The 10,303-nt window shown below is 45.9% G+C and overlaps 1 protein-coding gene across 4 annotated transcripts in view; it reads left to right on the top strand.

Moving 5' to 3' along the window:
* The first annotated feature begins 161 nt into the window (after positions 1-161).
* RAB5C (RAB5C, member RAS oncogene family) overlaps positions 162-10,303 on the top strand; it is a 33,750-nt gene continuing 23,608 nt past the window's right edge. Inside the window, exons 1-2 of one of the 4 annotated variants that reach the window (XM_004472442.5) lie at positions 185-291; positions 2,950-3,022. The gene's annotated coding sequence lies outside the window, so the exon portion shown is untranslated. Of the gene's footprint in view, positions 296-2,741; positions 2,852-2,949; positions 3,023-10,303 lie in introns of those variants that run through there. The other 3 variants (XM_071210661.1, XM_023582775.3, XM_004472441.5) reach the window with 3 other exon arrangements.

Below are 10,303 nucleotides of genomic sequence, written 5' to 3'. Positions count from 1 at the left end.
CCTCCCAGCGCTGCAGGAACTACAAGCCCCGTGGTCCCCCTCGCGCGCTCTTCTGCCTCTCGGGCGCTCCCGACCTGCGTTGCGTGTGGGCCGGCCCAGAGTGCCCCCCATTGGTCTCTCCGCCCTGTCAGTCACATGGAAGTATAGAGGGGCGGGGCGGAGACGGAGATCCGGATCCGGAGCGGCTGAAAGGCGGAAGTGGAGGCCGGAGCCTGGGACACTGACGGGGGGGAGAGGAGCGGAGCCTATCCGAGTCCCGGCCCCGAGTAACGCCGCCGCCCCGGAGCCGCCGTGAGTATGTCTGTCGTGGGACCCAGTGTCTCGCCCGCGTTGAAGCCTTTCTGGGGCTGCCCTTCCTCCCTCCCAATCCCAGTTTAGAGGGATACTGGCCTCTCCCAGGCCCCCTGGGCTTGACCCCTTCCCCGACCCGTAGCCCCCCTCTTAAGGGTCTCCCCAGGCGTCAGACCAAGGGGAGACCCTTCTTTACTCTTATACTCTTCCTGATCCTTGGGGAAGCCCCAAAGGTCCTCCGCTACCCTGACCAGTCCAGTTGTGGGAGAGAGAGACCCTAAGTTCCGCTCCTCCTGCTTCCAGGATTGGAGTAATCTCTGCCAGCTGTGAAGGAACTCTTCGCCTTCTCTTTTAGAGGTGGAGGGGAGTGCTGTCTGTCGCCTTATTCTTTATCCCTTCCTCACAAAAACAGTTGTTCTCTCCATTCCTAGAGGAGTTTTATCTCAATTCCCTTTGAGCGGGGGAGGGAGGTCTGGGTGAGACCGTCCCACAGGCACATAAGTATATTTGCTCTCCCCCAACTCCTCACTTCCCCTCTTTCTGTAAGCCAGAGAGCCAACCAGCACCTCAGCAGAGTTTGAAGTTGGGATCACTTAATAGGAATTAGCTTTCTCCTTGTCTTGCCCCCAGCCCTGTTCTCTGGCTATGTTCTCAGAGTGTGACTCTTCCTGCCTCTGAAGAATTTAGCTGAGGTTTGCTCAATTCTAGCTGCAAATCACAGATCAGGGTGGATCTGCCCATTCATTATCTTCTCTTTCCCCTCCTCCTCCCCCCCTTGCTCCAGGCTCAGCCCTCTCCTCCCAGAGCACGTGAGTGGTTTCCAGGCTGCCTTAGAGGGACTGCTCCTCCAGGGACTGCTGTCAGCTATTCTATAGAGAGGAGAATAAGACTGAAAATGAGGAGTCTGGAGTTGAAGGGTCGTGGACCCTTTCTTTTCCATCCCCCAAACACACACACATTCCAAAACCACTCTGAGCAACAGGTCCACACCACTTCTAGCTCCAGGGTCTACGTCCAGTCTCTTTTGGTCTGGGTCAAACTGTAGATTACAAAGATATGAATCAAAATCACAAAGGCAGCTCTGGATTCTTAATGTGCTAATTTTTGTAGCTGAAGGAGTTCCTGTATATGTCAGAAAGTATTGCTTCCCCCAGCTTTTCCAAGAGATTAGCTGGATGGACATATGGTCCTTGTCTGTTATTTGGGTCTTAGGTGTGTGAAATGGCTGCTGTTTCAGACTAAGCTGGGAGGTTCTTTGTTATATGGCCAAAGTACAGGCCAGAGACTGTACCTTAATGAGAAGCAGCCCGACTCAGAGGCCATGACTGACTTGCTATCTACAGTGGAGGAAGGGAGGGAAAGCATGCAGCCCTTGGGGACTTCTAGTTCTTTGGTGTTCTGGGTCACCTTTACTGCCCTGTTAAAAGCATTGAAGTATTTTGCTTCGAGATCTTTTTTGACTACTTCTGGACAGTAACTAGCGTCTGACTCTTACAATCTTTTTGATCTAGACCTGGGAGACACTTATTTCACTTTTTATTGGACAACAGAAAGCTTTCCTTATTAGGGTCAACAGGTGGCTCAAAAGCTCTGTATTTGTGTGCATATCTTTGGAGGGTCGTCGGAGTCTTCTTTGGCCAACATAGCTTCTCTAATCTGGGCAGCCTGTGCCTCAGAGAGGCCTGACTTCTGATGAGCGTAGGTCTCTTACCAAACTCACCTCATCAGTTGTCACTGTGGTTTCTGGAGCTCTTCAGTACTCTCTGGATGACGGCTGGCCAGCCTTCTGAGGGCACTTTCTTTCCTTTGCCTGGATTTGCTTTTTCAGCTCTGACTCTGAAACAGGCTTTTGAATAAAAGCTCCTTTACAAAGAGATGAGGAAGGCAACAGTGCTCCAGGTGTTATGCAGCCACTTGTGCCCCTCTCAGAGATTATGCAGTCCAAGCAGAGTTCTCACACTGTTCTGTGTGAGACAGAATGCCTCCTCCCTCTATCTCATGCTCTTTTCCTACCCTCTTGCCTCTCAAAACTAGTTGGCCTTTTTCTTTTTTCTGCCTTGATACTATAGAGGAACAGTAATAACATTCTTACAAACTACGTTAAAGTTGCATAGTTCTTTTCACACATTTTTCCTCACCACAGTCCTTTAGATAGTGGAATTTGTATCACCATTTTAGGGATGGTGCTGAAGGACCTTAAGTTCTTCCCTAAGATCATCCAGTTAGAAAGTGGTACAACTAAAACTTGCAGTTCGGGGTTAGATGTGACTTCATTTTCCCTCCTACTGGGCCTCATTTGGTCTGTTAAATGAATGAACATGGCTAGCCAGCAGTGGCACAGATGCACACCTTTAAGCATTCCTCATCACTGGCATCCCTTCTCTGCCCACCACCCCTTTCCTCTTAATTGATCTTTTTGCCTTTCCACCTGCCTCTGGGGACCATGGCAGTTATGAATCCCAAGTCAGTATTCTTCAGGGCCCAAGAGTTTGCTGACAGCTGCATGCCATTCACTTGTTGAGAACTTGAAAGTCATGATGGCTGGAAAATGAAAGTAAAAGTGAGTGGACTCGGGGGTCCTGCTGGGTGGGGTAAGAGGGCAGGGAACCAGCAGAGGTGGCCTCTGATAGCCTTCTAATTCTCTTTTGGTGCTTGCAGGTGGGAAGGATGTGACTCTCCACCAGGAACTCCTTTTAGTTGAATTTACTTGATACCTGGGAATGGAGCAAAGGTATAAATTTAAATTCAGCTCCACCAAGCAAGTACTTAGGAAGAACCTTCTAACCCTTGCGCAGTACACAGAGAGGCAGTTTGGTGGGGTGGAAGGCACTAGAGTTTTAGAGTGAGCCTGACTTGAGTTCTCATCTGGACTCTCCCATTTACCAGTTGTATGACCTTAAGCTTGTCAGTTGACATTGCTGAGCCTGTTTCTTCAAGTAAAATGGGGATAATAACTATCGTGCAGTACTGGAAACAAAGGGTAAAGGAGCTAGTCCAGTGCTTGGCACAGAAGAGATACTCAAAATATAGCAGCTGCTTCTGGTCGGTAGGTGGGGTTTTAAAGCTGCATCATAATTCATTCTTAGGGTTCTGATTCAACAATGTCCTTAGCATCTGCTGTGATGTCCTTTGCTTGCTTATAGTTTCACATATCGTTTTGTTTGGTAGCTGGTAAATAGAATTGATGTGGATGGTTCTCCCGTGTTATGGAAGAGAATGCTGAGGATTTGTCTGTGCTTCTCACACCAGGGGGTCAGACCCCTCTATGGTCATGTTCTGTGCATGCTCAGAGCCACAGACTGAGCTCTCTGGATCTTCCAGGCACTTCATTCTTGAGTAAGAACATTAAAACATTTTCATATTAAAAGTGTCTTGGTTCCATTATAGATTGGAGTGCAGTTTGCATGAATTTAAGCTAAAACAGGAAGCTTGAAGACAATATTTTGGTGACAGTAGGCTGATTTGGGATTGAGCCCCAGATTCCTGGGGTTTTGTGTTTCCTCTCCTCTGAATTGAGTCAGGGGTACTTTGGGGCCATTTGAGAAGCACTGCTTCATGTAGGATTTATAAACTAGGATGTCCTCCAGAATCTAGGTATGGTACTTCTAAGAAACTTTGTAGAGAAGAGTTAGAATATTTTTTTAAGGAGTCCCGCATTTATAGCTTGGTGTTATAAGAGATTAATTTACAGAGGGATAGCCCAGTCTCCCATATGCAAGAATAATAATACAAATAAAAGTTAAACTTAGGGGAGCACATGTGGCCCAAGCAGTTGAGCACCCGCCTCCCACATGGGATGTCCCAGGATTGGTTCCTAGTGCCTCCTGAAAAAAAAACAAACAACAAGCAAACAAATGGAAAAATCAACTCAGGGGAGCCAGTGTGTCTCAGTGGTTGAGCCCCAGCTGCCCAAATATAAGTTACTAGGTTCCATCCCTGGTCCCAGGACCTCAAAAAAAAAAAAAAAAAAAAAAGGTCAAACTTACCAAGCTCTGCCAGTGATGTGTTAGGCAAGTAGCGACTCATTTAATTCCCCCAACAACCCCAGGAGGTAGAACTGTTTAATCCCCATGTTACTCTGCATAGTAAGAAGCAGAGCAGGGTTAGAATTGAGTCTCTGCTCTTATCACTATATAATACAGCCTGTCCTTGACCCATCTCTAGGCTAAACGTCTACTATTCCTTTTGCCTGATGTTCTTCTCTCTTTACCTACCCGGAAGCTGTATCTCCTTGCTTGATTCTCAAAGTTCATTTTGAGTATCAAGTCCTCTGCAAAGCTTCCCTTCCACCAAGTAGACTGAGGGGTTTTTCTCCCCGCGTTCATTGCTCCTTGGCTGCCTTCTTCTCTAGTGCCTGAGCCCTTTAGGTGCATGGTTGATGTCCTCTTTAATCTGTCTGTCTGGTACCTAGCAGGGTACCCAGATACTAGGCCCCCTGATGAGATTGTTAAAGGGAAAGGTAAACTTTCTAATCTACCCTTGAAGCAAATGCCTGCCTACTTCCTTTAACACAACACCTCCCAAGGTCACACAGCTTGGATGTGGTGAACCTGGGATTCAAACTTATATCCATCTCATTCCAAAACTTGCACCATTTTTTCAGTCCATCTTCCAGAAAGTTGCTTACAAGCAGATAGAAGAGCAAACAGGTGAACAGAATGAATACTGCAGAACAGATGATGAAGGGGTGAGGGAAGGGTTACAAACTACATTTCCAGAGGGCAGAGTTCTCCAAATCTCCATTTCCAGTGAAGGGTGGATAGGAAAAGGTGAGCTACACCCACTCCACTGCACAAGTTCATTCTTGAGCGAGGTGGTCTTAAGAAAGTGTTGCCAGCAGCTTTCCCTTATGTATTTCACATATGCTTGTGTACCATCCTCTACTCACTTCTCCACTGATTTGCCCTATTGGTCTGACTCCCACCAACTCTCATTCCTGCACTCCTGTCCATCAACCCAGCTTCAGGCTTGATATCCCATGTAAAATGAACTCATTTTAAGAATGTAAGTTTATGATACTGGAGTCCTTGGATTTCATTTTGTCATATGTTGAGCCACTGTATTTCTTTTTTTTTTTTTTTTTTTTACTTTATTTTAAAATAGTCTTAGGTTTAGGAAAAAAGTACAAAGGGTTACAGAGTTTTCCCACAAGACCTGCACCCAGTTTTCCCTATTATTAACATCTTCCTATGGTATATTTGTCACCATTAATGAACCAATCATGATAGATTATTATTAACTAAAAAACATACTTTGTGCAGATTTTCTTAGTTTTTACCTGATGTCCCTTTTTAGTTTCAGGTTACATCCAGACATCACCTTACATTTAGTTGGCCTGTCTCCTCAGGCTCTCCTTGGCTATGACGGTCTTTCAGGCTTTCCTTGTTTTTGATGACTTGGTGGTTTTGAGGAAGACTGGTCTGGTATTTTGTAAAATGTCTTTCAGTCGAGATTTTTTTTTCCCCAAGTGAAACTGTATCCAGCTTTATTAAAGATTCTTTTCATGAACAGTCATGGTATTTCAGGCAGGACATGGACAGACAACCATTAAGAGTATACAACAACTTTCAATCTCCTTTCTTCAGTGGACCACCAAAACCAGAAAGCCGCTGTAGTACCCCGTGAAGTCTTCATTTGAGGCTCTGAACGGGAAGTTTAGAGTGAGAGTTGACATTTCACATTTAGCATGTTGTTTTAATAGCTTATCATGAGCTGACCCTGACTTTCAGGAAAGGAAATAAAAATGGCAGAATTATCAGTTTGAAGATCCATAATCTAAAAAACGAGTTGCTACTCTTCTGAGGGATACCATTTCCATGGTATCCAATTTTGGGGGGATCAGGCCCCAACAGGTCTCTGGGTTTAAGGGAGTCAAGTCTATGCTGAAGGCAGAAAGGAAAAGAGGACATGAGGATATAAAAATGAATTTTAGTTTTTCCATACCACGGGGCATTTGTGCCAGCGTGAATAGTGGGTATCAATGTCAGAGAATCCCTTCTTGGAGTAAAGAGGAAGTCTCTCAAAACTAGAGGGGAAAGTGTTTTCTCATATCAATCCAGCCTCAGAAACGTTCTATTAGTGACATTTGCCCCGTGCCCAAAAAATAACAATTAAGTGTTCTGTGTGCTAACAACATAGCTTAAAAAAAAAGTAAAACAAAATTCTACATTTTTATAAAACTTGATAAAAAATATATTTTAAGCTGTACAGTCCCCAGAAGTACACAGTTGTCAAACATGCACTCGCTTCACTTGGCATCTCCAGCACCTTCAGCTTTCTGTGCCTGGTCTGTTTTGGCATCTTGGTTTGTTGCAGGGTTATTCCCATTCTTGGCAGCATCAGCTTTCCCCTTTTTCCTTTTGGGTACCTTCTTTCCCTTCTTTGCAGGGGCCTTTTTAGGCTTGTGTTCTGGCTTTAGAGGAGCAGGGTTAGCAGATAACCTTGCAGATTATCTCTGTGGTTAGTCTTTTACCTTGGCTTTATCTCCTTTAATATCCCCTTCAGCCCCTCTCTTGGGCATGGCGGTAGTGGCGGTGGGATATGGGCCCTGGACGCGGGCATGCAGAAGCATGCAGGCTTTGGTGGGTCTGGGGACCATTCTAGCCTCTTCACTCTGCTCCTCAGTTGGGATTTGTCTGATGTTTTTTTCTCATGATTAAACTAGGGTTATGAGTTTGGGGAAGGAAGACCACAGATATAAAATACCATTTTAATCTCGTCTATCAAGGATATATACTGTCACCATAACTTATCACTCTTGATATCGACCATGACCACTTGGCTGCGGTATTGTTAGTTAGGTTTCTTCACTATAAAGTTATAACCCACCTCTTTCTATCCTGTGCTTTGGAAAAAGTCACTGTGCTCAGCCCACACTTAAGGAGTGAGCTGTTTTGTTCTACCTCCTTGAGGGTAGAGTATCTACATAAATTATTTGGAATTCTTTCACAGGAAAGATTTGGCTGATCTCCCTCATTTATTTATTCAACCACTTATCAGTATGGACTTACAGATATTTATTTTACACTTTGGGCTATAATTCAATATGGCTTTGTTTTGTTGTTCACATTTTTCCAGCTTTGGCCATTGGCAGCCCTTTCAGTTGACTCCTGTGTCAGTTGACATACCCCCATCGTTGTGGGGGTTGTTTGGAGCACTTCCTTACTCTCAGATACTCTAAGATGCTCCAGGCTCATCCCGTGTATTTCTTGTTCCAGTCCTGGGATCAAGGCCACTGCCTTTTTAGTAAACTTGTTCTCTCAGATATGTTGATATGGAGTTATATAGATGGGCTCAAGTCTTTTCTTCCCTAGATGGTTGGTCAGAGCCAGTGAGAGCTCTAGGAGTTGGTTAAGGAAGAGATATCCTGGGAAATCCACTCTGTGAAAATCAACCCCTGGGAGTTGATCCAAGCAGCAGGCAGGCTGTTGCTTCTCTACTCTCTCATTCATACTTTTATACCCCTGCCTGAAGTTGTAATTGTTCAAAAAACTTGCCACATACGGTATTTACTTTGGAGTTTACTATCCAGTTGGGAAGATGTGATATGTGCACATAATTGCTCTCTGTTTCAGAGGCTAAATTCTCCAGCCAAACTTTACTGGGCTCTGGGTTTCCTAAGACATTCCGTGTAGTCTGTGCCAGCTCTTTTCTATAGTCTGTGCCATTCAAAACTAGGCTTCTCCTTTGGGAGGGTTGTGCAGGGTTTGTGGCTCTAGGTGGGCACAGGGCAAGCTGTCCCTTTGAGCTGGGATCCTGAATCATTGAACAGCTTAAATCCTTCCATCATACTGTCATCCCTCCCAAGGTGTGTAACTTGAGCCCTGCTGGAAACACTAGCTTGGAATCTTAACTGGAGTTGGTTTACAAGCCATTTGCCTTCTCTACATAGTTCTGTGTGTGTCCAGTTCAGGTGGGTCTGTCAGAAGCATCCCAGGCATGGGGGAGGGTATGGGTGGCTCCCTAACCCTGGCTGCTATCCTAGTCCTCAGACTGCTCTCTGAGCTGCTCAGAAGACTGTGCTGATTAATGACCCCAATTTCCAAATCCCTAGCATTTTCAGCCTGGGTTTGAAAAGGAACTCTGATTTCTTTGTCCGCTGCCCTATTCCTATCCCTTCCCCCTCTCTGCAGCTGAACTACTTCTTCCCTTTCCTGAAAGAGGCTTTGAGATGGAAGGAAGGGCATTTGGGCTTTAAGGTGCTTTGTAGTGTGGGGCTCTTTTTTTTTTTTTTTTTTTTTAAAAGGGGTTATGGTTTGCCTGGTTGGAACCTTCAACTCAGTGCTGATTATTGGATGCTGATGGTAATCCCCCTTTCATTCTGTGGCTTTGAGAAGCAGCCTCCAGAAAATACAAGGTTGGGATTGTTTACAGGATACCAGACATGGGGCATGAGCTGGCCCTTCTAGGATACTGGTAGAAATCATCCTACTCAGCATTCTTTCCAAATGTGGGGCACTGAAGATTGGGGTCCAGGGAAACTGGAGACAAAAGAGTGTGCGAATGGTATCTGAAGTTCAGATTGAGGACTCCATTTTGTTCATAGGGACCTCCAGGTTTCTCACCCCTGTCTTGTGGACATTTACTGAGGGTTGCATGAGCCAGGCCCTTTGCTGAGAACCTCACATGCCTCAACTTCCCAACAGCCTTGGGAGGTGGGTGGTACTCCATTTTACATGTGAGGAGATGGGTTCAGTAACATGAGGTCACCAAAGTAAGCAGCAGCTGCAGGACTTGAACTGAAGTTTGCCTAACCCCAGCACTTGTATTCCTAACCTGTGCATAAGGGACCCAAGAGATCCTGTCGGGTAGTGAGGCGTCTCCTCAGCCCAGCTATGGTTCTGATAAAGGATCTGAGCAGTCTGGTGGATGAACGTGTGTTTAAGCCCTCAGCTGTTGCCATACACTTAATCAAACCCAACCAGCACATGTTCAATCAAACACATTTATTGAGCACCTACTGTGTGCCAGACTTGATATTATGTGCTGTTAAAATGAAACAGGCTGACCTTTGAGGACCTCATAGTGTGATCCTTTTCACCTTCAGTAGTGCACTTATTTAGATCCATTTGTTGCCTGATTTTTTCGCCTGGCACCATTCTACATTCTGTTCAGCAAAAAAAATCTGCCTAAAACTTCGTTCTTCAGCACCCAGGTTACTGAGAGCTTCCATCCTCCCTCGGATCTCACAGGGAGAACTCTGACATCCAGTAATTGTTCTGACCACAGCGTATGTGCTGTGTCTTAGCAAGAGGAATTTGGTTTGTTGGTGTCTACCTGGTTGTACTCCTCTGCTTTTTCCTCAAGTGGGACCTCTGCTCTCTGTTTAGGAGCTGAGAGCAAAGCTGAGAGGGCAATGAATTAAACTGGCTTTCTTTTTTGAGTTTTTTGGTTTTTGTTTTTGTAAAGCTAGGAAGGGTTTCTGAGAAGTGTCAGTTGTTGGGGTAAGGAGTGGATATATTGGTGCTACTGATGACCCTGACTTCCAGCAGAGGTTCTTGGCAGCTGTCCTAGCTGGTCCCCGTGGCCCTTGCAGAGGCCCTCTGGAGGCAGAGGGGAAGATGAGCCCTGCATGGATGGGTTCCAGTCATAAATGTCCTGAGAGAAGAGTAACTTCATGAGTGTGGGTGTAAGGATTGTGGGGAAGCAGGGATCCCCACACCCATCCTGACTGGCTTCCATTCTATGTGACCCATACTCCATCCCAGGAGGTGTCGGTTGGGGCCAAAATCTTTGCCTTCCCTGGCTTTCTTCTTAACATCCTACCTGCATTGGCAGAGCTGGGTGGTGGGGTGTGAGCCATCACACAGCCTCGATACCATACCCACTGTACTCTGTGACTGGGTGGGGGGGAGCGGTTTGCTGGAGAAACTGCTCACACTGAGCTTTGACCTGAAGCTTCTTGTAGAGCTCCCCTAGAAGGAGGCAGAGAACCTATCACGACCTTGCTCACCGAGGAGGGCTGACTTGGAGCCTGGGTCCTCTGACAGAGAATAGTCTCTCAGGAATGTCA

Source organism: Dasypus novemcinctus, chromosome 21 (assembly GCF_030445035.2).
Source record: "Dasypus novemcinctus isolate mDasNov1 chromosome 21, mDasNov1.1.hap2, whole genome shotgun sequence".
Classification (NCBI taxonomy): domain Eukaryota; kingdom Metazoa; phylum Chordata; class Mammalia; order Cingulata; family Dasypodidae; genus Dasypus; species Dasypus novemcinctus.
This window is presented reverse-complemented; position numbering and strand designations above follow the sequence as displayed.